This window comes from Chrysemys picta, chromosome 3 (assembly GCF_011386835.1).
Source record: "Chrysemys picta bellii isolate R12L10 chromosome 3, ASM1138683v2, whole genome shotgun sequence".
NCBI lineage: Eukaryota > Metazoa > Chordata > Testudines > Emydidae > Chrysemys > Chrysemys picta.
The window spans coordinates 138,626,372-138,653,938 of NC_088793.1; the positions used below are offsets into that span (position 1 = coordinate 138,626,372).

Sequence of the window (27,567 nt, forward strand, 5' to 3'; positions counted from 1 at the left end):
ATTCCAGTAACCAAACTATTGGCTGACATCAGTTAGACATATCATCGCTTTTAAAGCAGTCTGCAAATTTTATTTTAAACAACATTACTGCCCTATTTTTTTAGACCTGCTCCCGTGCTTATCGAGGAGTTCAGTGAACATAGGCTCAACCTACCAAATATCCCAAATAAACAAGAGCAGGTGGCATCTCAACACATTACTATTGTTTACCTATTTTGTCTCCTGTTATAGCTCCATAGAGTTCCGACAGTGCACAGCTGCCAGTTCCTGCTCCATGCAGCACACAGACATGTACTCTATTGGAGGCATGACATTGCACCTACCCTTAAAGAGTATGTTGGGGGGCGGGGGAGACTGATCATTGGGCTTCCTTATATCATGTTGCTTTTCCAAAACTGCTCTTGCAAACACAGTTTAAGTTTTAAAGTTTCATGTCTTAAATCATACAGGTTATGAATTATAATATTAACATTTATAAAGCGCACAACAAAACCCACTCATTAATATTACATGCCCAAGCTAAAAACCCGTGTTATTATTTTTGTTTATGTACCAACTTAGAAGTATGTGGACCTTTGCAAAATGTGTAAGAGTTAGTGGAAAAAACTTGTCTCATGGATGAAAAATGCATTTCTAAAGAAGATAAGCCAACCCGATAAGGAATACTTAGAAAAAAGCAACATAAAAACTTCCAACCAAAATCTGAATCAAACTAAAGAATCTATATACTTTTGACAAACTGCCAGCTAAATGTCAGACAACCCAAAACAATCAAAAATCATGAATCAGGCCCCCCAAAATCATGAGATTGTTTTCAAATAGAGAGCAAGATAGCAAGTGCAAAAAATCAGGACGGGGGAGGAGGGGAGAGAGATAACAGGGTCCTATGTAAGACAAAGTCCCTAATATCAGGGCATCTGGTCATCCTATTTTGAAATCATGAGATATTTTAAAAATAATAAATATTGGGTTAATGTCACTTAACTTCTGGTTTCTGACCCTTTCACATTTTTAGACTTCTATGCATCAGGGTTAGAAACTTATTTTTTGGAATGACAGTTGAATTTCTCACCTAATTAAATGATTCAAGGAGCTGAGAGATGAAGAAAGACACCAAATATGACAAAACTCATGATAGAGTCACAAGAGTTGTTCACACTGGGCTTTGAGCAGTTTACAGGATTTGGCTCTCTAACCAAAATTGCATTTTGTGCAACCTGGACGTCATCTGCGAAACTTCCAGGCATGTCACCTTTCATTCTCATCTATGCTTGGAAGCACAGTTATTTTCTGAATTTACTTTATACATCTGAATAAGAGCTGCAACATGCTGCTGACTTTCAGTATGTGCATTAACAAGTAGAATTAATTCTGTGTATAAATCAGAGGGTAAACAAAAAGCAATAGGGCAGGTGTTAAATTGTTTCTGACAAAAACAATAACTTTCTTATATCTGAAATAGAGATTCAATCAATTAGCTAAGAGAAACACACCACTGCAAAGTGGTAAAACTTTGGAAATTTTTCATTATAAATGGAGTTTTCATCTAATCAATTTTAACATAAGCAATTTAGAGTGAATCAGATTTTCTTAGCATATATCCAATTTCCCACATTAAGTAGCAGTGTAAATAGCTTGACACCCACACCAAAAAGGTTATACATGAAATGTTTTTTGATCTGGAAGAGGAAACACTGGTCTGAAGCAGCTATTTACTTCTTCACAAATGAATTGTTTTTTCAAACTTGCTTGAAAAAATATTCCATCTTGAGCAGAAGCTTTGCATGCCATGTTTACAACAGGAAATATCTTACCAGCTGTGCTAAACGCTATAAAATATTAGAGCTCTGTAATGATCTGAGCCAAAACCCTGGATCTGAATCCCCCTGGATTTTGGAAGAAGATTGGATGGCATGAGCCCATCACTTTAAAATATCATTTTTAATTGCAACCACTGACTCATCAGTGAATGCAGTGGTATAAGACGGGCTGTGATAATACATCCTATTAAAAAACTGTAACCCATATTTTGCCAATGAGTCTTTCAACTGAAAACAGCCAACTCATAATCAGAGCAGACAGTATCTCCAAGTAAATCTAAAAAAAAAAAAAAAAAAAAAAAAAGGTCATCTGTTGAAAGCATCTATTATCATCAGCTGCTACAAGGACTACTAATGAGACCTTAATTTTTGATGAAAGGAAACATTCATCAGTATTGATAATAGCCTGTTCTCTACAAGCCCTTGAGATGTTCTCTCAAAGCAGGCTTATCAGGTCTTCAAGAAAATCCATCATCCCAGGCATGGTCCGTGTCCCCTGAGGAAATTAAATTGGACTGATTGATATGGCTAGCCACAATAGATCTCAGTATTCTACCTCAGTCTCTGTTATCAAATCTGGTGGGTCTACAAAGTTTAATCAGAAGACAGAATTTGTAGGGTTGATTGCCCACAGAGAATGCTACATTCTACTAACAGTCAATCATAAAAGCCTCAGTTCACTGAAGATACAGCATCCGTTGCAATGTCAGTGTCACAAACACTTACATACCAGTGCAAGTGCCTAGAGAGCCATACAGTGCTGTCACTTAAAAGTATGGTGGATTTGTATATCCCTCAAGATTTTGCATAGGATACTTTTGGCCAGATTGTCCCCCTCTTGAAGAAAAAGCCACAGAAGTGAACAAGGTATGTTTGAAACTCTGCAAAGATTTCCTCACATATTTTCCACTACACCCTTCCCTCAAGGGAGAGAGGTTTTAGACCCTGTAGAGGGGGAATAAGTGGCGCAGTCTGGTAGCCCAGCAGTGCACACAGGGAAATGACACTCCATCTCTGGAGACCCTGGTTTTCTCTGTCTCCTGGCAACCCAGCCCCCAGAGTAGCCATTCTGCCATTGGCTTTCCTTCCCTGTCTAATGAGTAGGTAGGAAGTACGGCAGGGAAGTAATACTTGGACAAGCATTCATTTCTGAGCTGATTTCCACCAGGAACTCTGTTGGCTCACTGCAGGAGCACTTCTCAGCAAATGGCTGTTTCCCACTTCCACCTCTGGAATACCTCCTACAAAGTCTACAATGCTGGAAAGTTTGATCTCTGTGAATGTGTCAACACTGCATTTGGGAGCAAGCCTCCCAGCCCTGGGTTTGATAGAGGGGGTGGAGCATACTATGGCTGCCACTCAAGTTGTGCCTTTTTCTGCTGTCATGTGGGACAGGGGAGCAATGGGCCAGTTCAGAATGGCCTCAGCAGGTAATGATGGACACTAATCCAGACTCAGTCACTCACCCCGTCAGTTCTGAGGTAATTTGTGCCATCCAGTAGAACTGATGCTGTGAGAGAGAATATTTCCACAGTACCTGTGGCTACTTCACCACTTTATCTAGGCCAGCAGCCAGCTATAATCTAAGTTAGCTTCATGCAACTGACTATTAGCTATAAACCATAAGTTCACAATGGAATTCTACAGCATTTATACTGATCTGCTCAATCAAGCAAATGCAAGCTCTACGTCACAGCTCAGAGGACCAAATCAGATAGGGAGCACTAAGCCATCCCCCCATGTCTCTTACTGCAAGATTCATGGATGTTCTAGAATCCCACCATGTTTATGAGAATACTACTCGGTAACAGCGCAGCATCTTTGAGCCAAGTCATCCCTGTAGTGGATATAGCACAGTCTTCTATGCCCAGAGGTGCTGGAACAATTTTTATAGTGGGGGTGCTGAGAGCCATTGAACCAAACTGTAAACCCTGTATATAACGAAAACCACGTTAAACCAGTTCCAGCACCTATGTCTATGTCTTGTTTGCAAAGAAGATCCAGAAAGAGTTTCTGCTGAGGCTGCTATTATCACAGCTGCTTTGAGATTAAGTTTCTGACACTAGCTAAAAGTGAAACTCAGCCCTGCCATAAGCAAATGTAAACCCTACTGATTTAAATGGAAGTTGCATCTGCTTATACCACAGCTGAATTTGTTTCTCCATCTTTGCAGCAATACTGTATCCTTGCTTTAAGTGTGTGTGATGGTGGTGCCTTTAGGGGCTACCCTGAAAATGCTTACTCAGGGCAAACTGCAAGAAATAGGGCGGACAATCCCCAAAACTGGTGGTTTATTCTATAATTTGAATCAACAAGTCAGTAGCTTAAACAGCTTCTGTAATATCACACTGGCTACCAAGAAGCCAAAACACAGTGCTCTTTAAGTAATCCAGCCTTCAACTCCCGTCCAGACAGCCAAGTCTAATATAGTGAGAGATTACTGAAAAGTTTATTCACCATACTTGAAGTTCTACCAATCCCAAAACACTGGACACATTGCACACCAGGTCAATGAATACTTCAGATTTCACCCAAATACAGGCTTACAGCCAATCCTTATTAACTAAACCCAAGATTTATTAATTAAAGAAAAAAGAGAGTTATACATAGTTAAGAGATCAATACAGACACTCCATGACTTACGCAAGGAACGACTTGCATAACTTGCATAACTTGGGAACGTATACCTGACCATTACGCAAAAAAAAAAAACAAAAAAAAACTAACTTACAGAACTTTTTCCGTAAATTCAGATTTGCGTAAGTCGGGTTTGCGTAACCTGGGGTGCGTCTGTATACATACAAATGTGCGTAACGTCTTAGGCTAGTTTCATAGCAGAGATGGCACTCTAGGTGCAGTTTCTTCAAATCCTTCTATGAGAATTCCATGGTGAATCCAGAGTAAACCTGGAGACCTCAGTTTTGTGGCTTAGACTTTCCCTGTCAAAGTCAGGCAGATCTGAGACAAAAAGGATCAGGCCCGAAGCTTTCTTTATATTTGTCTAGCACGCAGATAGCCTCTTGACAGCAATTGTCAGAGCAGAGCCTTCCTCAAATGAAGAATAGGTAAAGTATATTGTTGTTTTGAAGCTAATCTTCTATTTCCTATACATACACAGGTAAGTAGTTGTGTTCATTAACATATAGCAATTAATCATTCAAACTATCAAGGCAGTTCATTATGGCACAGAGAATTAAGCTGAAGACAATGTAAATAGTATTATTAATTCCTATGGTATTTTACAGCTTTGATCTTTGAGTCAACAGAATACAGTAATGAATCATTAAATGAATCAATAAAAGACAGGAACAGGATTTTAGCAACTACAAGCTAATTAGATCATATTGTTAAACTTCGAATAAGATATAGGTAAACACAGACAAATAGAATTAGCATAAACTCCTGATTCTCTAACAATTCAAGCAAACATGTTAAAGATTCGAGTCTAGTACATTTATTTGAAACTCAGATACAAGTAGATTGTTTTGATTGATTTCAGTGCCTCCGGTTAAGTTATTATGGGTCACACACAAGTTGACCAGTCTGTCAGTGTCACAGTGAGACATTCTGCATCTTTGTATGTTTAGCTTAAGGAATTTCAATAGTCCTGTGTACCACAATGCAGGGGAATGGATGAGAGAGAGGAGGGGCATTTGGGGAAAGCAGAAGGTAAGGGGACAGATGCAGCAGCAATGAATGAGCCCAGTGAACAATGCAGAATGCAGAACCTCAGTGTGCAGAATAGTGATGAGAAAAACAACGGGAACCTTTGCCACATTAGTACCAATGCGAGTCCACTGCCATGTAGCAGAAATAACAAAAATCCTAGCAGAGTAGGTAACTGTCCTGGCACTGACAGAAGAGAGGCCACATAGTCTCCTCTCCTTGCTGAACAGAGAAAGACATAAACAAGTAATTTCTATGAAATATCTAGTCCCAGAGCAACTTTTCTGAGCCCATACACCTTATCCATCGAATCCCCTGATTGACTGAGCTCAAGAGTAACACTCCTGCAGTACATTACTGGCTTGTTTTAGCACAGTTAGATTGTAAAGCCCCTCCCTGGCACACCCCACTGCTAGGGTTCCCTCAGAGAGTACATTTAGGATTACGAGGGCATGCTGGTCTCATCCCCATTCCAGTCTGGTTGGTATCATTGTCCAGTACCTAATTTCTCCCCAATCCCACCCCACAAAAATGCAATCTCCTCCTTTTGGATTTTCAGTAAATTATTGGCTATGCTTGAAAGACTTTATTTAACTTGATGGCCTTTCTGTGTTTGGATGGAGGACCCTGGTATGGGGGAAGAAGGAGGCACACACAGAGCCCCTGACACGCAAGAGAATGGGGAGTCATACAGAGCCCCTGGCAAGGCAGAGATTGGGCGATCCTGCTATGGGGTCGTAGGGGGAGCAAGGGGATGCCTGCAGCCCCTGGAATGGAGGGAGAATGGGCGGAATGGGGATGCACACAGGGACGTGGCAAGACAGAGGGGGTGACACACAGGGTGTTTGTGAGTGGGAATGGAGGGATGCAAGGTGCATTGGTATGTGCAATATGCTTGGCCACCAGTAATGAAGTGTGAAAAACTCTAGTTTTATTTTCAGTTTCTTCTTAATTACCATTTCCCTGTGCCCAACCTGCTATGCATCTCCCAGCCACCCTTCTGTGACTGCTGGCACAATCATAATTTTTAAAGCCCAGTTCTTCTCTCTGCTTCTTCTGTTCTTGCTTCTGTTCCCTCATTCCGCTGAGCATCATGACACGTATTTGTGCCTCCTCTTGTTATTTCTACAGTAGTTTCCCTCCCCAATCTGGATATTCCCAATTTCCAAATAATGTGACTTTTCAATAGGACTGCCCCCTAAATCTGAACAGCAGCCTATTTGTCCATCCCTACCAATGACAGACATTTGGTGCATAGCTATGTGTTGTATGCTAATTTGGGCAGAAGAACAAAGTATCCTTCAGAATGACCACATGGGCGACAACTTTTTAATGTAAACTGCTCAAGAATTTTACCAGAACAATGTTCCCTCAGGAGGGGGGAAAGAAAATGAGTCTCCCATACACTGATTCACTACAGGCAGAGTAGCCATCTCATATTAGACACAATCCAGTGACTCAGGCAGAGGATTATATCCCCAGCAATTTTTAAATTTCCTTCTTATCTGTTTGTGAAAGATCTGGAGTTGTTCCAGAAGCTCCATTAGTATGACCTGTCAGCACTCAAAGGAGGACAAGTGCAAAAGCAGAGGAATGCCTAACTTCAAAACACAATGTTCTTTTAACTACAACTCTGAATGATAAAATTACAAACTTTTAAACTACACCATTACTTTATGGCCTCTTTCAGGAATATTGGATTTGGAATACAATTTTAAAGTCTTCAATGTCCCGTCTGTTCCCAAGAGGATTAATAATTCAGACTTAGTTCAAACACAGGACAGTTAAGGACTTTTAGAGGAACATCTGACTGCAATGCCTTAGTTAAGAATCAGTTGCCCTTTTCCATTATAACCCCCTTCCCTTTTAAAAATTGTCTGGGCTGAAACTTGCTATTCTGGGACCATGTAGCATTTATCAACCCCTACGCATAAACAAATCACAACAGACAAACAAAAAACCCAGTACATTTGCTTTTGCTGTTTTTTATACAGTTGCCACACAAAAATGCGTTCAATCAGAGTTAAAGTTGCATAAATGTATACACTTGGACTGAGGTTGAGATGGAAATAGGAGACAAACTAATTGAAAGTCTCTGGGTAAGGATAAAAGGAGTAAAAAACAAAGGTGATATCATAGTAGGGGTCTACGACAGACCAGCCCATTGGGAAATAAGGACAACCCAGAGAATTACAGACCAGTCAGCTTAACTTTTGTACCCCGAAAGATAATACAGCAAATAATTAAGCAATCGATTTTCAAACATCTAGAAAATGATAAGTAACAGTCAGCATGGATTTGTCAGGAACAAATCATATCAAACCAACCCGATAGCTTTCTTTGACAGGGTAACAAGCCTTGTGGATGGGTGGAAGAGGTAGACATCTTGACTTTAGTAGAGCCTTTGATACGGTCTCACGTAACCTTCTCATAAACAAACTAGGGAAATGCAACCTAGATGGCGCTACTATAAGGGGGTGTAAAACTGGTTGGAAAACCATTCCCAGAGAGTAGTTATCAGTGGTTCATAGTCCTGTTGGAAGGACATAACGAATGAGGTCCCGCAGGGATCAGTTCTGGGTCTGGTTCTGTTCAATATTTTCATCAATGATTTATATAAAGGCATAGAGAGTACATTTATAAAGTTTGCGGACAATACCAAGATGGGAGGGATTGCAAGTGCTCTGGAGGATAGGATTAAAATTCAAAATGATCTGGACAGACTGGGGAACTGGTCTAAAGTAAATAGGGTAAAAGCTTGAGAAAATTAAGAACACAAATGAAAAACGTGCAACATTCCTGCAGACATTTGGTGGCCTGGTCTATACTAAAAAGTCAGGTTGACCCAGCTATGTCATTCAAGAGCGTAAGAAAGCCATACCCCTGAGCAACATAGTTTAGCCAACCTATCTTCCAATGTAGACAGTGCTAGGTTGCTGGAAAAATTCTTCCATCAACCTAGTTATCAGCTCTCAGGGAGGTGGATCTATTAAAGCAACAGGAGAACTCCTCTTTTCGGTGCAGATAGTGTCTACACTCAAGCACTGCCGCTGTGCCGCTGTAGCATTTCAAGTGTAGACAAGCACGTGTGAGCTAGCCATAGCACAGCATAATCCCAGCCAACCAGCTCAGCTACTGTATCTTTGAGTCAAGGTGATAGAGAGTCAAACCAAGTTGTACATTTACCTCAAGTGTCTAAATGGTTGAAGATGCATCATCCACAAAACAACTATTTTGTGAAGTTCCTTAAAGATTAAAAGCAGAAAAATCAACCTGGACTTGTTGGATCTTCATGAGATCCTGACCTTCTCTGGAAAATAAGAGCATAGAGGGTAGACTACTATAGCACTTTAGAAGTTCACATGTGTTACTGCATTGGGAAAACCTAATTATAGAACATACAACCAGTTTGGGGTTTTGCCCTGCTTTTTGACAGTCTGCCCCTGAGGTTGGCACTCATGATTGTGAACCACTCCAGACAGCTTGACACCATGAATTTAACAGTGTCTGATCTCTGTGGTGAGATTTGTGGGATTTTGCAGGATAAAATCTGCCACACTTTAAAATGGATGCAATGTAAGTCAGCAGAGTATGTTGCATCTAAAAATAGGTGAATCTTAAACAATTCAGTTAGGGTAACCAGCCCAATGTTTGCATTCCTAGCTGAACTATTCATAGTCCTTTGGACTAAAAAGTTATGAAGGAACTTTCATGTGAAATCTTGTGAGATTTCTGGTACTTCACAATTCTAGTATTTACATCTTAGCCAGAAGAACAGCAGCTTTTCTCGTTGTGTCCTGACACTTGCATTTCTGGTCCCACCTGGGACTACGAAGTATAATTGCATTAAAAAGAAAAGTATGTCAGTGTTTTCAGTCTTAAAAAAAAAAGTTGGATTGGGTTCATTTCTAATTCTGAGCAAAGGTTCAGGTTCTTATTTTATCTTAATCAGTTTGCCTCACCCAACTTGAATTATCACTGTCATCACTGATAAAAGTTTGAAGAGGATACAAAAATTGGGGGAGTGGTAAATAGTGAGGAGCACAGGTCACTGATTCAGAGCGATCTGGATCTCTTGGTAAACTGGGAGCACACAAACAATATGAGTTTTAATACAGTTAAATGTAAATGTATATGTCTAGGAACAAAGAATGTAGGCCATACTTATAGGATGGGGGAATCTATCCTGGGAAGCAGTGACTTGAAAGAGATTTGGGGGTTGTGATGGATAATCAACTGAACGTGCACCCTCAGTGTGACACTATGGTCAAAAGAGCTAATGTGATCCTGGGATGCATAAACAGTGGAATTGTAGGAGTAGAGAGGTTGTTTTACCTCTATACTTGGCACTAGCACAACTGCTACTGGAATACTGTGTCCAGTTCTGGTGGCCATAATTCAAGAAGGATGTTGATAAATTGGAGAGGGTTCAGAGAAGAGCCATGGGAATGATTAAAGGATTAGAAAAATGCCTTATATCGATAAAAACTCAAGGAGCTTCATCTGTTTAGCCTATCAAAGAGAAAATTAAAGGATGACTTGATTACAGACTACAATTATCTACATAGGGAATAAGTATTTAATAACGGGCTCTTCAATTTCACAGAGAAAAGTATAACACGATCCAATGGCTCAGAGTTGAGATTGACAAAGTCAGACTGGAAATAAGGTGTAAACTTAACGGCAAGAGTAACTAACCATTGGAACAATTTAACAACGATCATGGTGGATTCTCCATCACTGACACTTTTAAAATCAAGGCTGGATGGTTTTGTAAAAGATATGATTTAGGAATTATTTTGGGGCAGTTCTATGGCCTGAGGTCAGACTAGATGATTGCAATGGTCCTTTCTGACCTTGAAACTATGATCCACAGTAGCAAATTTTGCAAAAAAGATTTTGAAATTTCAGTGCAATAACAGGATGAAATTTTTGCGAAAATTTGGACCCATTTTTCCACCTGCTCTATACGTTAGAAAAGACCTGAAGTGAAACACCCAATCCTGGGAGAAATTTGAATCTGAAAATTTGACATTTATGACACCAGTCTACCCTTATGGCTAGATTATGCAACATAGCTATATACTTATACAAAGGGGTAGTCAATTGAAGTCAAAGAGATTACTCTTCTCAGTTAAGTTATTACCAACTGACATAACTGTCACACAATTGAGACCTTAAGATACATAAACCATATATTTGTGGGTCTGGCTTGAGAAGTGCCTTCACTAACTCTGAAATCACTACTGGCCCAACTTTCTAAACATAGATGCCTGAAGTTAGATGCAGACGTCAGTGCTTACAAGCCTGAATATTGACACAGGCACCCAATTTTAGAGGTAATACTTGAAAACGTCCCCTGCTCCCATACTAAATTCTGTGATTATAATGTCATCTCAGGGCTACCTGCCATATGAGGGCATGGGAGGCGGCAATGGTGTGTCTTTTCAGTTTCAGAAACAATCAATAGTTTTGGCTTCTTAATCCAGCTTAAGACAGTTTGGCTATAAAGTCACAAAACCCTAAGATTCCAAAAGTAGGACCACAACAATGAATACAGTCTCATTCATGTTATAAAACAGAATTACATACAGTATTAGATACCAGGTCTCCTGTATCTCAGTCAAATGTAGGGCGGATAAATATATTGATTTAAAAAAAAACATTTTTTATTTATATCATGATTTTTTACATTGCTAATTCTTTACTTTCTTCACATTTTATAGTATTAAATTAATAAAGTGGATGTTTTGCACTTTTTAAAAACTAATTTCCTAATTGTTAGCAACACTTCAGATTTTGTATTTTTTCTACAAGAAGTTTCATACTTAAATGCTCATCTATGCTGAAAGAGACATGTCCACGGCCTGATTAACATCCTTACTGTGAGAACATCACAAACTCAAACACAAAATTGCTCAGCAAATAGTCTGTACTACATTTGCAGCCAAAACCAGGTTCTGATATATTGCACAAGTCAAGAATGCTGAAATGCTTCTACATTATGTTTCTCCATAGGGGTTTGCAGTTTGAAGCCAGTTGGATTTCTAATCTTAAATTACTCACATGCTTTTGAAAAATCCCATCTTTAGGTGCTTAATCATGGAGTATAGGAGTCGAACTTTAGGCTACTATTTTTTGCAAATGTTGGCCCATGTGTATAAGAGTTCACAATAATTTAGTTAATGTACTGAAAATCTAAATAACTTTTTATTGCTAGTGAAGTGGTATTGTTGTGAAATGACAAAGATTTTATGCCTCTAAGTTTTAATAAAAATACAATTGTAGCCCCGATGCTACAAATGCATAAGTACAAGTAGATCCACTGAAATTAATGGGTTTTATTCATGTGAATAAAGTTGCTTAAATGTCTGTAAGAATTGGATCTTAATTTCCAATGCTCTGTTTTGCCTACAGCAGTTTTGTAAAATTCAAAGAAGATACCCTACCAGAAGTGAACAGGAATGGAATTTATAATTTAGTTCATTGTAAGTTTTAATCTAAAATAACAATAACACAAATGTTCACATTAGATTTACATCTCAGCCTGATTTAAATCAAACATTTTTTTTTAAATCAAGGGATTGAAAATTACTTCACCTTGATCCAATGCCTAATCAACTAAACCACATTGACTGCCACACAGTCACTGAGGCTTCCTGTTTCTCATTTTCCCTATCTGTAAAATAGGGATAAAAATGCTTACTAGCCTACTGTGGTAAATGTAGCTATATTATATAGGTGATAGGTCAGACGCCACAGTTTTGTGCACTGTATCTTAACTGATTTCAGGAGGTGAGAAGGAATGAGCACAGGATGTCGGAAATGACCTTGCCTATGCTTTTCCATACTTTTTTTTATGGTTAAGGATAATGTTAATTTTAAATTTCTTGACTTGCTAATGATTGTTCTTAAAACTTCAAAGTTATGACCAGTCATCAGAACATCAGAACATTGAAATTGTATTTAAAGTTGTAAAACTATTTCATAATAATGAAACCTGATGGGAATAAATTGTTTTCAAATGCAACTTTCAATGGAGTACACAGTTTGAAAATCCAATTTTATTTCTATCATACAACTTAGTAACCTCTTAGCACCAGTCATCATCTAAAGAAAATTTCCTGAGTATAAAGCTATGCATTGCTGATTCTGATGACACCGTAGATAATGACTGTACAACAGAAATTAGTGGAAAGGATGTTTTGTTTTTTAATTTTTCCATGGGTTTTTTTCTTCCTTATTATTTGAGGGAAGGCTGTTCATTTAGCAAATGCCTCTATTAAAAAAAGATTGTTGAACAGGTTGGGAAAAATATTTTTTATCCTCACATGATTTAGAAGACAGGCATATTACTTCTTAAGGAAAGACTTATTACATTGTCAGTAAAACCATTGGTACAATAAGATTGTGTTTTCTTTGTAAATGAAAATAGCCCTCTTCTGTATTAAAAAATTCAACACTGTTATGCAATTACAAATATAATAGAGGGATTAGTAAAAGGAATTAGAAACACTGATTTTTCCATGGATAGGCATTTGCTATTTTTATAGGTTACTATTATGAAGAATTGGATTATTTTGTAAAACTCCTGAAACATCCTAAAATTCACGGACAAGTTTTCATCAGCATATCGGTACATAGGAACCTGACCTCCTACATGCAAATGAAGCTAAATTCCTATTTGTTTTCATTTATCAACATAATTTCATACAAATATTTATACATGTTAATATCCCCAACAAACATAACATTAAAGATTAAACATTAGTGAGGCAATATCTTTTATTGGACTAGCTTCTGGTGATGAAAGGTATTACCTCACCTACCTTGTCTCTCTAATATTCTGGGACCGATATGATTATAACAACAATGCAAATAACATTAGAGATAGATTTTGGAGGGCTTTGGATAGCATGGGATAATCCTTAGAAAATTACAGGAATATGGTGCGAATGAATGCCTTTAAACTAGGTTATTAGATTACTTGCATCTGAAGAAGTGAGGTTCTTACCCACGAAAGCTTATGCTCCCAATACTTCTGTTAGTCTCAAAGGTGCCACAGGACCCTCTGTTGCTTTTTACAGATTCAGACTAACACGGCTACCCCTCTGATACTTTAAACTAGGTTGCCTCTCTAATTATTTCAGTCCAAGGTCCACAAACCAGCCAAACATCATCCCTAACCTATCATATCTCATCATGCTTTGAGTGTAAAGGGTTTGGTCCTGGGTTAATTTTTCAACCATTTTGTGGGGTTCAGCTCAAATAAGGTGGCTGGGGGCTGGTGCTGCTTGGTAGCGGTCCTCTGGAGTGGTGCAGCTTGGTGGAGTTGAGCATGGAGGCTGCTGGGTGGTGAAGTTTGAAGAAAAAGTGGTTGCATAATTTCCTGCTATTTTTGTCTCTCCTTTTTCTCTTAATGACATTTCACTGCTCTCTAATTTTCTCCCATTTTATTGTTTTCTATCTCAGTAGGTACCTTCCTGACCCCATCACAATAATAACCGAGCCTCTCAGGAACATTCATGGACTGATTTTAGAACACTGTTGTGGTATTGTCCCCACTTTACAACGGGGAACCTAGGGCACAGGGAAACTAAGGGATTTGCCCATGAGCTCACGGAAGTCAGTGGCAGAGCCAGGAACAGACCCCAGATCTCCGATCCAGTGCTTTAGACAGATGGCCATTCTTCCTCTCCCTTCTGCTTGTGTCTCCCTATCCCTCTTGTCTTCCCCACTTTCCTCTGGTACCCACCCACACCCCTGCCCTCCCTCTTCCCCCTCAATTCCTCATTTTTCTCCCCCTCACCGGTCTACTCTCTCTCACACCTACTGAGGAAGCCCTACTTTTTACTAGCTGCTGCTCTTTCTGCGGTAATTCTAGATTTTTTTTCTTCAGTTATCTCTGTGTTGGCTTTTCACTTTCTCCCTTCGGCTTGCTTTGTTCCTGGTATCTTGCTCCTCCCTTTCCCATCCCACTTTCCCTCCTATTCATAGACTCATAGACTTCAAGGTCAGAAGGGACCATTATGATCATCTGGTCTGACCCCCTGCATGCTGCAGGCCACAAAACCGTCCCTACCCTTCCCTTGACTCTGCTGATGAAGTCCCCAAATCCTGTGTCTTGGTGACTTCAATTGGCAGAGAACCCTCCTGCTAGCGAGAACCCCTGCCCCATGCTGCGGAGGAAGGCGAAAAACCTCCAGGGCCTCAGCCAATCTACCCTGGAGGAAAATTCCTTCCCGACCCCAAATATGGCGATCAGTAAGACCCCGAGCATGTATTCCTTCACTCTCTCCTCCTTCCTTCCCCACCCATCCAATTATTCTCACACTCATTGTTTCGTAATTCACCCACATTCACTGACTCATTCATTCTCACACATTCATTCATTTATTCTCCCAATAACTCCACTTCTTTCACTCCCACACTCACCTACCATGTCTTTGTACTCAACTGATGGAATGATCTCACATTTTTGTCAGAGGCCTGTACTCTAATCCATATCCTGAAAGACTGGTGTGGTTACTATTTTATTATACATACCTAATTGCACCCTCCCTAAAAGAGAAAAATAGACTGTTTTTGTCCAAATCTCACAACACACTAGCATAAGATATTGACCCTAATTCACCCCTGGTGTTAATCCCATTGAAGTCAATTGATTTATATCAGGAATGAAGCAGACCTAGAGTGTCAGCCAATTTCAGCAGCACAACCACCTTCAGCTAGTTAGCTTAATTATCGGCAAGTACACATTATTGAAGACAATCTACTAAGTACATTAGTCAAAAATTACAAAGCAACAAAAATGAAATGTTAGAGTCAGTTGCAAATTGGAATTTCTGTCCCGCAAGAAATTTCAATGTTTGAAAATTTGTTTTCATCCGAAATCATGTCAAAAAGTGAAAATGTCCTCCTTTCTCCACCAGCAGAAGGGAAGTTCTGAAAAATTTTGTTTTGGAAATGTTGAAATGTTTCATTTAGACATCCCTGATCGATGTGAAATGTTTTGACATTCCTGGATTGAAATGTTTCCTTTCAGTTTAACATTGATCTGTGCTCCCCCGAGTTGCTGTGATGCCTCATGGAAGCTGTATTTGTTCATGTATGTCATACACCAGATCTTCTCTATGGGGAGGCGTTCCTGGCTGGATTATATGTCTATAATGCACTGCAGGAGCTCAGGAAAATACAGATTAACATGAAACTAGTCTGAAACTAAAAGTTTCAATTTGGTCTGACAAATAGAAATATTATGATTCAGGGCAACCTGAAATAAACAAAATAAACATTTCAATGTTCCATCAGAAAAATTGATTTTTTGTGTGTGTGTGTGGCAAAAATCAACTTTTTCGAGTGAAAAATGTTCCATCAAAAATAATTTCAATGGAAAATTCCCCCAACCACCTCTATGAAATATCTACAACAATCTTTTACTTCACATACTGCAAGTAATGGCTAATTTTTCTGTTCACATATTATATTTTTCCTTTACACAAACTGTAAACCCAAGTAACCCTCTGATCATCAGGCACAGAAATGTTGATGATCCATGTTGGTAGCAGGCTGCTGATTCCCTGAGGAGCATATAATATTCTGTAAACCTGTGGCAATGGGATTGTGGAAGGGATAAGGCTGGAGGAAAATCTGGGTCAAAGAATGGTCACTGATTTTGGGTGCCCAATTTGGTTCTGATTTTCACAAGTTCTCGGCACTCCAGGAGAAGTTAATGGATGATATGGGTACTTGGCATCTCTGAAATTTATGGTTAAGGTGCCTAAAGTTGGGCATACAAAATCACTGGCCACTACCGTAAATGTGGGCCCTGGGAGTTTCTCATGTTCTCTCAGCCTGAACAATATATGAAGCTGGGCTTTTATGTCTTACCATGGGCTTATGGGCCTTAAAAGGGCCTGACATTTTTATAGTCATTTCTGTTTTTAAATAAACGATGCAAGACAGATATTTGAACTTGACTGTAGCATGAAGAGTCTCATGCTGGATCTATCACTGCTCAGATCAGCCTGTCACATATTTTATGGAGTGTCAACATTTTGTTTTGGCTCCATGGCTACTACATACACAAAATGGAAACTATGAAGAAACACATGGACTTGCCTTAGTGTCACAAGTAGGAAAATGCATGCAATACACTGAAGAGAGAAACAAAGCACACAGAAAAATTATTCTGCTGCTTCTATCCTTGAAAAAATACACAGGAGACACAAATCAATATAAAGTAATACATTATCAATTACTCGGTTTCTTAACCTAGCTTGACTTCCATCCAAACAGTCTATCACAACGTCAACAACAAAAGGCTAGAAAACTAGTGGTCCAAGATCTCTTTATTATTAGGCAGGTGAGGGAAACATGCAGAGTACTGTCAATAGAAACAAAAACACCCCAAAACCACAGGTTAAACCCTGCTGTTTGAGCCACACAGCAACAAATAGAAAGAAAACACTGAATGGTAAGAACTCACAGAAGAAAGAAATACAGGTTCAAAGATATGGGCATTCAGACCCACAAGGCTGAATTTGTACTCTTCCTGTCATAGCGCCTGTCTTGTCACAGAATTCTATTCTATTCTAGGCTCCCAGTGCCTCAAATGGAGCCGAGCCCAGTGATCACCTCACTCTCTCAGGAAATACAGATCTCTCAGCTCAGAGCATCAGCAGTTGCACTAGGGGGTTGGTGAAGGAGGACCCAACCAGTTCCTCCTCACTGAGACCTTGGTCAGGCAGGGAACTGGCAGCATTGGACCTTCAGCACCACTCTTACTTCTCCCACACTGTGTGGTATGGAACTCATGTCTCACTACTCCCAGGGGAGGAGTCAGGCACTTGGGAGGCAGATACTCCCCAGTCCAGAGCATTCGTAGCTGTCCCATGGGACAGAGTAGAGGGCATTATCTGGGTCCCTTATGTTTGGACACCAAAGGGCATGGAATTTCTGGGGATGCTAAGGCCCTAGGTGCTCACAAGGCACCATGTGGGGCTGGGGATGGACCCATACTCTCTGGAAGCACTGACTCTCCATCTGGATGCCTTAGCAGCTGCACGAGAAAGCACTTTCACTTGATGTCAGCAGCATTCACCAGGCTATTTGCACAGGAAAGGAAGCTTGTCAGTTGAGAGGGGAAGAGGAGTCAGAGAGGGCCTGGGGTATCAGCGTAGGCAGGAGAAAAGGGAAGATTACATAGGACTAAGCTACATAACAGGGTGAGGTAGAGGCTTAGATGAAGGCTTAGATGGTACGCTTGGGTGAGGGATGATAAGAGGCACAGTGAGTGTATCGGCAAGAGTATGGGAAACTGCAGGATGAAAAAAATAAAAGGAAATCAGACTGAAAATACTTATAGGCAAGGCTGGCAGCACCACCTTTTATTAAGGCTGCCCAACACTTCCTATTATAAAACCTTGTTTTCAGTTGATTATAACTTTTCCAAACTTTAATTGTTTGCGCTGAGATTTCTCATGCCACATGTCTGCCTCAGGATGAATTTTACTGGAAATTTTCAGCCAAAAGGGTTCATCTGTTTCTGAGAATGAGGCTAGACTAAAATAAGCAATGGCAAAAGGACATTTTGGCCAGTCTGAGGCTACACTAAGCCTGGCATAGTTACCTCAGTTGGGGATGTAATTTTTTCACACTCCTAACTGACACAGCTATGTCAGAAAAACATTGCAGAGACCACACTTAAGTCCCATTGAAAGTCAATGTTACTTAGGCTCCTAAGACACTTTTGAAAATTTTGCCCTGCACCTCCCACAGCACGTTATTCCCTCACCACGGTCATGCTGGTCTTCTGGTGGATGCAGGACGTTAGGAAGTCTTTCAGTTTGGAACTAAGTCTTTGATCATTTGCTACCGATTAAAAGTCCTACCTTGAGAGACACCAGTAAAGAAAATATACATGAAAACAATAACTTCCACCAGAAACTAATAAAAAATAAATTCAAAGCGAATATCTATTTTATTGTGGGTATCTGAGGACTATGAAATAATAAAATAGGACCAATCCTATGTCACAGTAAATCAAAATGTCAAATGGTGTATTCTCAAACTGACTGTCAAAAGCTTAGCAGTGTGACTTCCATTAGCTGCTCTTTTGAAAACCCCCAGTTTTAAAGTGTGGCTAGAGCTGTGTTTTTAAAAAGTCAACATTCAAAATAAGGAAGCTCCATGGAGACACTGGAGGGATTTATTTTTTCTTCTTTTACAACTTGTTTTCTGTAACCCTGTAAAATAGCTCTTTATTTCATGCCCACATTATTTCCTCTTTGCAGGATGACTTACCCCCATTCTGTTGGCCACCTCAGCACAGGATCCTGTTTCACTCTTCCCTGCAAAGTGAATGAGAAAATGAGCCTGTTTCTGCTGCTGCTGCTGAATTTGAAAAGGGCAGGCGCCTTCACAACATTGCACCCCCCAACCTCCCCTACAGACCCTGCCATCTGATCCTGGGTCAGGAGGGACTGACAAGGAAAGCACTGGAATTAAATCTGCCTCACCCCCATACCAGTGGAGCCACATCTGTCAAGAACACTCATATTCCCATGGAGCATCCGTAATTCTGAATGTTGACGTTGTAATGGTACTGTGCACAGCTCAAAGCTTCCCTTATTGAACTGAGGATGCATTATACCATGTAGCACATGCAAAGCCAGGCATAATAATGAGATAAAAGAGGGACAAACTAAGCAAGAGAGCCAGTCCAATGACAAAATGGAAATAAGTTCCTGACAAATCAAACTTAACCCCCTCCTCCTCCGCCCCCCGCCTTCAAGCCCTCAAGCTGGGGATACCTCTTAACTGGAAGGGACCTTGAAGGTCATCAAGTCCAGCCCCCTGCCTTCACTAGCAGGACCAAGTACTATTTTTGCCCCAGATCCCTAAGTGGCCCCCTCAAGGATTGAACTCACAACCCTGGGTTTAGCAGGCCAATGCTCAAACCACTGAGCTATACCTCCCCCCAACTATGAAAAAAGCTGACCTTTGAATATTTTGGCAGGCCTGTGACATAATTCCCCTTCACCCACCATCTACCCTCCTTCCACTCTTCACACCACTAGGCACAGGACACCCCAAAACTTAACTAAATGTAACTCACTTTAGTGTGTGTGTGTGTGTGTGTGTGTGTGTGTGTGTGTGTGTGTGTGTGTGAGTGAGTGAGAGAGAGAAAAAATGTCTTTAGGACCTTCATTCCAATTTCCTCCTGCACAAGTGGAGCCCACTGCTTGTTCCTTTTACCCTTTGCAGTAAGTTGACATCAGTTTTCCAGGCTCTCAGCACAAGCACAGGAGTCGGAGGCAGGGCCGGCTCCAACTTTTTTGCTGCCCCAGGCAAAAAAAAAGAGCGCTGCCCTGCCGTAACACCCTCCCGCCCGAGTGCCACGCCGGGCTGCCGAACCCCCCCCCCCCGAGCGCCACGCCACACTGTGCCACCCAAACCCCGAGCACCGCGCCACCGAAGCCCCCCCCAGCACCACGCCGCCGAAGCTCCCGCCCCCCTCAGTGCCGCACCGCTGAAACAAAAACAAACAAACAAAAAACCTTGAGTGCCGCCCCACCGAACCAAAAAAACAAAAAACCCCAAGCCCCCCCGCCACCCCAAGATTGGCCGCCCCAAGCACGTGCTTGGTCGGTTGGTGCCTGGAGCCAGCCCTGGTCGGAGGGTTACTTTAACCTCCCCCCCGCCCCCCAAAAAACCAACAAACCCTGGGATTATCTTGTAATTTCTATTTCCCTCAAATGGGAGGGTCTGTAGCCTCAGGCTTTGCATCACACAAAGGCCACCTCTTAGGAAACCCTTAAATCAAATCATATCCCAGGGTACAACAGGTTAAAAAAAAGAACTGAAACACCCCCTACAGCAGATATTCTCAACTTTTTCTACGCCATGACTCTATGTTTACAACAGAAAGAAGTTTTGGCACTCGTTCTCCCATCTGAACATAAAGAAAGGGAAGGTAGCCATGACCCCCCGCTAAGAACCTACAGGTAGAGGTGGAAGGGGGAGGGGACTTGTACGGATATTGCCTGTATACCAGTCCCAGCGCAGGCAGCAGGAGGCTTATGCTGACTGCAGAGCACCTTCTGCACTGGGGCTGCAGCTGCTGTGGTCAGTTCACCGGGGAGGGACACAGTTTGCACAGAAAAGGGGAGGGAAGGAGGCAGCTGTGGGAACGTGCCAGTCACTCCTCCCTCAGCAGCAATGCGCCCGGTATCTGCCCACTGCAGCCGAGTCCCCTCAGTGTGCAGTGGGAGGGGAGGGCAGCCGGGTCTCCCTTCCATAGCTGGGCACTCCCACTCCCCCAAGCACCACTTGGAGCACAGCCAGGCAAACTCCTGTGGGGGAGGGGGGAGAGAGAACAGGATATCCAAAGTTAGGTGAAACTTTCACAGGCATGTGACCATCAGGGAACTACAATAACCATTGTGGCCACATGAGGAGAACCGTCCCCTCCCACAATTACTGCCTATCTGATTAGGGAAAGGAGTTATTAATAATGGGCCAGCCTGGCCCTGGGTGCAGGTCTTCTTTTGCTGGTTTTCTCCTTTTGTGAATTCTGTGTATGGTTGCATCTAAATTTATGAACATGCAGTATACCATTTTTTTTCATTAACAGTTTATCACCTCTGGGAACATTATGCTTCTTCTTGCAGAAAATACAATTTTTTTCTTGCAGTAAATTGCCTGTGCTCTGAAGTTTGGGAGGAACCAACATGCAATGAAAGAAAGACAGATGTATAAATGAAGCATGCACACAACCAGCTGAAGCATAGCTGGAGTTTGGCAAGAAAAAAAAAAAGAATCATATCAAAAGTGACACTCCAGCAAGAGTTGAATATAAAAAGCACTGATCAAACACTGAATTTTCTGTTAAGTGCTTCCTATCTCCTACAGCACACCACTCCACATAGCATGATATTTTTATATCGTACGCAAAGAACAATCATGGATCACAAAAAAGCAATCATTTGAGTGAGAGCTGAACATCCCTAATTCAACATACTCCTGCTTTTGTTGGTCTCTCATGGTATATGTGTGAGAAGCACCTCAGACTTTATTCTGTGTCCCATTATTATTTATATTTGTATTACAGTAGCATTTAGCAGCTCACTGAGATTGGAGCCCCATGCTGTTGGGCCCTGTACAAAACCACACCACGCTGAAGTCCTTGCTCTAAAGCACTAATAATGTAAACAAACAAGATAGATGAAGTACATAGCATTACACCTACCTTGAGATGTGGAACTGAGGGAGACTGAGTGACACACCCAAGGTTGCCCAAGAAGTTTGTGGTAGAGCTGGGAATTGAACCCAGCTTTACTGCATCCCAGTCGAGAGCATCAGCTACAGGCCTGTCCTTTGCCTCCTGGAAAAAGCCCCCTAGGTTTGCACCAATGACAATCTTTACACTAAGACAAGGTAGGTGAGGTAATATCTTTTGCGGGATCAACTTCTGTTCATGAAAAACAAGCTTTTGAGCTACATAGAGCTTGTCTTCTTCAGATCTGGGAAAGGTATTTTTCCCAGGTACCTTTCCCAGACCCGCAGAAGAGCTCTGTGCAAGCATGTCTCATTCGCCAACAGAAGTTAGTCCAATAAAAGATATTACTTTACCCACCTTGTCTCTCTAATATCCTGGGACCAACATGGCTACAACAACACTGCAAACAGACTTCTCATGTGAGTAATAGGAAATTTGTCCTAGCAGCAGTGTATTTCAAGTTGAAATATCACTGATTACTTCGTGAAGTCCTTCAATGGCCATGTCAGATATCAAGATGCCATGAGAAATGAGTAAGTTTAGCTTTTCCTCATTCTTAATAAAACTGTCATTGTCACATTCACATTGTGGATTTTGATTCTCATTCTCAGCATTCATGATATTTTCTCATTCATGTTTGAGTTTCACATTCATTGTGGATTCCTAAGAAAAACAAAAACTGAACAAACCTGCCACCACACTTCTACTTTCACAGAACTTTTTAGTTTGTAGGCATTGCTTGCACAATCTCTTTCATAGGGAAAGTATATTCAGGTTTTTTTTTTTTTACTTTTTAAAAAAACTTGCATGCCTTACCGCATACTGTGGGTATTGTTTATATTACAGAAACTGACCACTGCTGACAAAGGCATGGGTACAGTGGCATAGTCTGGCTAGGATCCACAGAACCAAATCAATTAAGCTTTGGATCAGAACCCCACAGTATTCAAAATTTGAAATATAATATTGAGAGTTTTAAAGGTTAAAGATCAGTGGCCAGTGATCAGAAGGCAATTGATCTACAGCAGATTGAGGGAAGTGATTATTCCCCTCTATTTGGACTGGTGAGGCCACACCTGGAGTACTGTGTCCAGTTTTGGTCTCCCCACTACAGACGGGATGTGGACAAATTGAAGAGAGTCCAGCGGAGGCAACGAAAATGATTAGGGCGCTGGGGCACATGGCTTACAAGGAGAGGCTGAGGGAACTAGGGTTATTTAGTCTGCAGAAGAGAAGAGTAAGGGGGTATTTGATAGCAGCCTTCAACTACCTGAAGGGGGGTTCTAAAGAGGATGGAGCTCAGCTGTTCTCAGTGGTGGCAGATGACAGAACAAGAAGCAATGATCTCAAGTTTCAGTGGGGGGAGGTCTAGGTTGGATATTAGGAAACACTATTTCACTAGGAGGGTGGTGAAGCACTGGAATGGGTTACCTAGGGAGGTGGTGGAATCTTCATCCTTACAGGTTTTTAAGGCCCTTCTTTACAAAGCCCGGGATGGGATGATTTAGTTGGTGTTGGTCATACTTTGAGCAGGGGATTGGACTAGATGACCTCCTGAGGTCTCTTCCAACCCTAATATTCTATGATTCTATGAATGCAGAAGGCAGAAAACAAGCAGCAGTTTGAACATGAACAAAGAATGGCATATCTTTGATTGCAGGAACTAGAAGCTAAGACAAAAGTGGACAGACTTAAGCTGCAACTCAAGAGAAAACATCAGTGCCCTAATCTTGCACCACTAAAATCAATGAAGTCAATGGGAGCTTTGCCACTGACTTCAATAGGCATCAGGTGTCAAACATAGAACTCCCTCTCTGCTGTTGAATCTAGTTAGCATTGAAACAATTATGTCTAAGATGGCAGTTTCTGCGGTGTAAACATGACCCTAGACATGATATTATTGATGTAGTCAACACTACAGCACAAGTGTTGTAAACTATTCTGTTACTAATGAAACTGCAATTCAAGAATAAAACAAAGTCACACCATTCTCCTGTGCTCAACTCTAGGCTATGGAATGATAGGAAAATGAGCATGCAGGAGGAAAGTCACAAACACATGCACTCTTGTAGTATTGTCAATTAATTACATAGTTCAGCAGTTCACAACATCAATGAAAGGCAATGCTAAGGACTATGAACATCCTGGAGACATCCTGTCAGAGCATCTTTACTAAGAGCATAAAATGTGACCAGCCATTTAGGGCAGGATTTTCAAAGTACTCAGCACTAAACATCAATGAGAACAGAGTTAAGCCAATGCTGGATACTTTTGCTCATTGACTTGAAAAGGAGCAAAGCTAGGCCAATGCTGAGGAGGGTAGAGTTGGTCGAGGTTTTTTCGAATAAATATTTGTTGGAAAATACCAGTTCACCAAAACCAAAACTTTTTGCAGGAAAGAGTCAGTTTCAATGAGTTTTCTGTTAAGAAAAAAATCAAAATTGTTGAAATACTGTGTTTTGATAGTTTCAAAATGAAGGTTTTTTTGGTTCAAAATGATTTTTTGTTTCTAAATGAAAGTTAATTTAAAGTTAAAATTGTAAAAAAGAGAAGAAAAAAGGTTGAAATCGAAACAAAGATTTTTGACATGATCAAAATGAAGCAATCCAATTGCCCCCAAACTGGATTTTTTTATTTTTTATTTTTTTTCAGATGTTTGGTTTACAATTTTTTGTTGTTGAGATTTCAGCTTTTTGGCCTGATTTGGGATGGTATTGAAAACCCTACCCTTATTATTACATATAACATCTTATCATAACAACTATTCATTTAAATATCAGAGGGGCAGCCACATTAGTCTGTATCCACAAAAACAACAAGGAGTCCGGTGGTATCTTATTTGGCATAAGCTTTCATGTGTGTGTGAGAGGTGGGGTTTACCCACGAAAGCTTATGCCCAAATAAATTTGTTAGTCTTTAAGGTGCCACCGGACTCCTCATTGGTTTTATTCATTTAAACATTTCAATAATAGCCTAAACATTTGGGAGCCTTCACAAGCCCACAACACACTTGGGTTGTTGGGTGTCTGGCCCAGCTGCTCACACTCTTCCCACAGCACTGGAAATATCTGTTTGTCAGCATATCAAATGAGCGTGTAGAGACTTATCTATGTCTATATTAAGCCAATGTTTATGTATCTTTCAAACTAGTGAGACATGATTCATAGTCACATGAAAGTGCTTGATTCTGTTTAGTGGTAGCTGGTAAACATGTCAAAAAATTAAAACAAAACAAAAAATGAAAGGTGATTAAATAATAAATGTAAACAGTATTTATGATTTCAAATGCATTGTAATTTATGTACCATGAATATTCAGTAAATTCAAAAGTCAGAGCTGTACATATTAAGCCCTCTGCACCCCGCAAATACAGAAGTCAAACTCCACCTACGCCTACAGGCATGATAGCTGTAACCTGTGGAGCACCCCAGAAGTGTGCTAAAAGAAGTAGAAAAAGGTACTAACCAAATTTAATTTGACCTGTAAGACATTAGAGCGCTCTCTATTGTCATTCCTGGGGTAACAATTTTTTTTAAATCCACAGCCCTTATGTCGTCTTGAAGTATCTGTAACTCTAACAGCACAAACAAACAAAAAGTGCACACATCTCTCCCTACTGGTCTAGCCCTCTCCCGTTTCTCCTCCTTCTTCCCCACAATGGGATGAATCTCCCCCCGATGTCTCTGTAGTGTCCGTTCAACAGAGAATGCAATCTTATTGAAGTGTTTAGTTCCCCTGAACACTATGGGGCTATTCAGGTGAATAGGGGCTGCAGGAGCCATCCCTTATACTGCAAGTTTCTTAACACAGGGACTTTATTTTATTTCAAAGTCTCAATAGTGCCATATGATAAATCGCATACTAGCTGTGCTGGTTGTTGTGAAAATTCAACTGCTATTTATTTATTTTGTTCTTGTAATTCATGTCGGTGTTGCCTATCAGATGGATAGGGTTCCCTATTTATACCTGCATCAGTCAAAATAAATAAATACAATAAAAGTGAATATGCAAATAATAAATAATTCATGGAAAACTGATAAAGTAAGAAAGGAGGGAAACTGCAAATAAAACAGAAGAAAAAAAAAGTAAGATCAACTGAGCAAGGAAATCCACCACTATCCCTCAAAGAGAATTAACAGTCACTATCAGCTACAATAAGATCATAATTAGCAAGGGATTCAGATTTCATACATGTAATAACTGACAAAACAAACTGCTAATTGCAGAGAATACACCTACACAACTGAAGGACAAAGACTGGTACAGAATTATGCACAAGGAGTGGGAGGTTTACAAGAAGAGAAATGTTTCAGTCTAGTAGACTGAAAATATTACATACTAGCCAAGAAAAGGCTAAAAGCACCACCTTGAAAATAAGCTGTAATAAGTTACTGACAGAAAGCAAAAAAGGTACAGAAAAGAAGTATTTATATAAATGGTGGGCCAAATTCTGGCCCTGATACAGGTGTAGCCTAAGCTCACAGAGGAGAAACTCATGCTGGAGATATATGCGCATGGACACAAGAAACAAGGGGGTGAAATTCTGATTCCATACAAGTTAATAATCCTGGTTTTCAACCCAGGACTTTGTATAATGTCAGGTTTTGACGTAACAGTATAATGAGTTATTGTTCATCCAGTAATAACTTAGGCAATATTTGCCAGAGATATGTTTAGGGTTATTTACCTTTCATTTGATGAATGAACATTTGAAATTAAAACCCCTTGATTTGACTTCTGGTGATTGCTGAATTTGGATTAATCATTGATAGGGCTATGATTTTGTCACAGAGGCCATGGAAGCTATGGAGCTGCCACGGGTGGCCGGGGTACCCTGGAGCTCTGAGCTGTCCCGAGTGGCTGGGGTGCCCCAGAGCACCGAGCCGCCGCAGGCGGCCGGGTTTATTCTCAAAGTTTATGCCAGTGGAATGAATTTGGCTCAGAATCCTCATTTCTCCCTCTCTCTTTGGCAACTGGACAAAATCCACCTGACAGTGAAAGAGGAGTCTGTGATGTCAGGCACTTTCATAAGCATCAGAGCCAACTGGAAGCTCATTTCACTTCATGTCCCTGCACTTCTCCAAGCCACATCACACCTGGGTTCTCTAGGTCTCTGGCAATTACAATAAATGAGTTGAGTCCAAATGGCTTTCATTCTCTCTATTGGGACTTCCTCAATAATGGATTTTTCTCCACTCTCCCAGTGATATTTGTTGGATCAGGAGTTGAAATAATAAGGGCTAACACCTATGCTTAAGACCTAATTTACAGAAATGCTGAGAACTCAGCTGCAAATGAAGCCAATGGGAGCTCTGCTTTGAATATATAAAGTGCTATAAGAATGCTGAACTATGAAAAATCAGTGTCTCAAGCCTGGTACTGTCACTTTGGCCTTAAGTTTATGTGCCTCGGTTTCCCACCTGTACAATGTGGATAATAGTACTTCCCCACCACACAGGAATGCTGTGAAGATGAATTCATTAACATTTGTGAAGCACTCAGCACCAACAATGATGAGCACCAGGAGGAAATTCATTATGTATTCTATGTGAAATTTGGATGATGTGCGGTAATTAAAGCCTGGGGTCACACATTGAACAATTAAGACAAAAAGAAATATTACACATTTCCCAAAGAAAGAATGCCCATTGAGGGAATGCTGCCCATTCTGTGCACTGAGGGCTTGATTCTTCTCTCACTCAAGTCAATGGAAAAACTCCTATTAACTTCAGTGGTGCAGGATCCTGCAGAAAAGATAGTATGTAATCTTGTAATTAAACGCTGTATCATAGTGCACAT

At 40.7% G+C, this 27,567-nt stretch overlaps 1 protein-coding gene across 7 annotated transcripts in view; it reads right to left on the bottom strand.

Annotated features, from left to right (window-relative positions):
• PLD5 (phospholipase D family member 5) overlaps positions 1-27,567 on the bottom strand; it is a 261,310-nt gene that overhangs the window by 59,353 nt on the left and 174,390 nt on the right. Inside the window, exon 2 of one of the 7 annotated variants that reach the window (XM_008170454.3) lies at positions 18,792-18,838. The exons of 5 other annotated variants lie outside the window; for them this stretch is intronic. The gene's annotated coding sequence lies outside the window, so the exon portion shown is untranslated. Of the gene's footprint in view, positions 1-210; positions 337-18,791; positions 18,839-27,567 lie in introns of those variants that run through there. One more of the 7 variants, XM_008170453.3, reaches the window with a different exon arrangement.